Source organism: Ruditapes philippinarum, unplaced genomic scaffold, assembly GCF_026571515.1.
Source record: "Ruditapes philippinarum isolate M1 unplaced genomic scaffold, ASM2657151v2 ctg3199_1_1_1_1, whole genome shotgun sequence".
In the NCBI taxonomy this organism is placed as follows: Eukaryota; Metazoa; Mollusca; class Bivalvia; order Venerida; family Veneridae; genus Ruditapes; species Ruditapes philippinarum.
In genome coordinates this window covers 47955-51171 of record NW_026865166.1, presented here as the reverse complement: position 1 = coordinate 51171, position 3217 = coordinate 47955, and the positions used below count along the sequence as shown (strand labels likewise).

Below are 3217 nucleotides of genomic sequence, written 5' to 3'. Positions count from 1 at the left end.
TTGATGTTCATTTACATAATGTGTATTGTTGTGCATTAATATTGTTGTTCAATTGTTGTTCATTGATATTGTTGTTCATTGATACGGTGTTCATTAATATTGTTGTTCATTTATGTTGTTGTTCATTTATATTGTCCATATGCTCGTTATTATTTCCATGGAATTGGTTCGAAATGATTTAATCAGAGACAATCTTTCTTCATATGGACCCGCCCACTTGCTCAATAAGAAAAGCTATGGAACAGTAAGTCGGGGGTCGCTCGTTCCATGCTAGGGCGTAGCGTTATTTCTCCATGACAACTGATGTCGGGTATTAGGTCCAGTAGTCATTTGTCAGTCACTACTGATTCAGAAATCATGTTGGTGTTAGAAGTAGCGTTGAAAATTGATTAAGTATTTTGTCATTAAAATATAATATTGGTAGTGACATTAAATAGTATAAAATACTGTATGTATTTCTGTCATCTAAGAGAATGACTGCAGAGAGGAAGAGGAGAGTGTTACGTATGATAAAACCTTTATGTGATTGCATTAACATTAACATATGCGCGCATGAATTCGCCGTGGGTGTACATGTGCGAGCGCGCGCGTATGTTTTAAAAAAAAGGAATGGAAAAAAATAATAAAGCACTTGATGTGTTGCTTCATATGTACGTTTATTGTTAACTGTTGACATATACTATTGACAGTTCTTATTCTTTAAGGATAGGGGAACATTTTAATTTCATGCTGTATAAATGTTGCTTTAAATGTTATATAAACATAAACAGATGTTGCAATTAAACAATTTCACACAACGTAAGTCGAAGTAGATTAATTATTCGTCATCACAAGATTTGGTAGTACAGGCAACTTGTCCGTCTGTTTGACATGTACATGTATTACAGCCGTCTTTAGAAGGAAATTGTGCCCCCGGGTCATATCCTTCACCATTATACTCACAGGCTAAAATAAATTAATAAATATGTAATAAATATGAAAAAATCGTGAATTTTTTAAGAATAAAAAAATATGTTTATGAATATTTTCAATAAATACTGCTGTTTATGTCAATTTTATAGAAGTATTTATTTGCAAAATAAACCTTAGTAAAAAAATGAAATCGTAATAGAAAAAATAAACAACTAAATCTACAAACAAAAGGAAAGACAACAACATATTAATGTAATAGTATATAAACAACAAACTATTTTTCTGATTTGTTTAGGTTGTGTAATATGTGGTATAAGGACATAAGTTGTCTTATGGCGACTTCCCAGATTTTCCAGCTTTAGTGTTGGAGATAGACCTCAGGTGCCTGTCCGTGCATTATTTCAGGCACGAACGGGGACCTGGGTAGAACCACTGACGTTCCGTTACCTAGCCGGATTAATTCCTCACTTAAGAACGAATCTAAAATCCCTGGGATTCGAATGTACAGCGGTAAGGTGCAAGGGATTTGACGACAACGACGTTAAGGCACTTGACCACGGACGCCCTTCTGGTGTATAAGTACATTTAATGTTTGCTTAAAAACATGGACGCCCCTCTAATGTATAAATATATTTGAGATTGCTTAAAACCACGGACACCCCTCTGATGTATTTGTCCTTTTTAGTATGCTTAAAACCTATATTTCAAATTTTGTTTAGAATAGTTCCTCAAATAGTTCAATATGACATACATAACAGTCAAAAGATTACCTTCTTCCGCCGAAGCTTCATTCATGCTTATTGCTAAAACACAAGCCAAGAGAAGAAATCCGAATTTAACGCACTTCATGATTACCTGCAAGAGTAACGGTTCTTTCATCATAAAATAAATTAAAGTGACATGTGCCCATCAAAGTGTAAATTGTGTGTACAAAAGTAAAAGTTCAAAATATATTTTACATTTTTTTTCCAAAATTCTATTTAATTTTCCATTTTGTAATGAAAAAATAATCAATGTCCTAAATTACCAACTGAAATTTTAATAAATATTGTACGGAATGTATTGGTGACGTTTCATTTTAAAAAGAATTGGGCATTTTTTAATTGTTTTGATTATGGATAAAACATGATTCTAATTATTAACCGATTAATCATTTATACATGTATATCTTCTAACAAGTTTAATTGACAAACATGTTATAAGGCGAAAGGCAACAGAATAATTATTTCTTGAATAAAAAATCATTAACCATTGTGTACTATGTCTATATAAAAACTTTGAATTAAAGCAGCATGCCTCCAGATTCGTTATAATTTTCAAGAAAATTTCAAAAAATTATTTAAAAGTAAAATATTGTGAAGTGAACAAAAACAAAATATAAATCATTTACACATTGAAACACCACTTGTTATCTGTGTAAATCAATAAACAGATGCCTAAATAAACAAAAATAACCCTTACTGTGTTAGTACCGCAGTTGAGATATGGTGATAAAATTCAAAAAATCGGTCCTTAATCGCCAAAATATATGCATTATTACTTGAATCTTAAATTCTTTTACTTTTTGTAAAGTCATTTTTCTGGAAATACTTTGCTCATCTAGAGACATCTAGCTTTCAAATAAAAAACGATTCTATATAATCATAAACTTACCCTGTGCTGTTGCTAAATTCAGTATAAAATTGACAACAGACCGACAAAGAACATTTTACTTTTATACTTACTTTATCCTGCAACAGGTTGCTGTAAATTGATAAACCATCAATTAGTTGTTTAAAATGACCCATCCGTCATGCCACAAACATGTGTCGGCACAATTTGTGTGAGGTCAAAAGTCCAAAGTTTATGGAAACGTTATTTATTCCTTAAAAATACATGTTTATGTGGAAAAGTTACGCTACTGACCCGAAGGCAGAATCAATCTCTCATTTCTGCGGATAATATAGCATTAAAAAAATAAATAAACTAAATAAACTAAACAAACAAAAACAGATATCAGAGAGCCGATGCTGTTAGATGACCTGTAAAAATCAAAATCTATCGGTATATGTTGAACATTTCTTTTTAACTGATTGCAAATTTATTCAAGATATTGTACGAAAATCATGAAATATCCGCCGAAGCCTTTTCTCAACGTATGGAATTTTTGAAGGAATTTCTATTACCTAAAAAATAAAACAATGTTATTAAATATATGGTATTACTATGTAAATAATTTGAGCCGCGTCACGACAAAACCAACATAATGGGTTTGCGACAAGCATGGATCCAGACCAGCCTGCGCATCCGCGCAGTCCGGTCAGGA

General features: G+C 31.9%; 1 long non-coding RNA gene across 1 annotated transcript; it reads right to left on the bottom strand.

The window, feature by feature from the left end:
• Positions 1 to 644: 644 nt before the first annotated feature.
• On the bottom strand, positions 645 to 2609 carry LOC132728078 (uncharacterized). Its single transcript, XR_009625432.1, has 3 exons — positions 2566 to 2609; positions 1683 to 1767; positions 645 to 945 (listed from the first exon to the last, which is right to left on the bottom strand). It is a non-coding gene; the product is annotated as an uncharacterized LOC132728078 (long non-coding RNA).
• Positions 2610 to 3217: the final 608 nt, after the last annotated feature.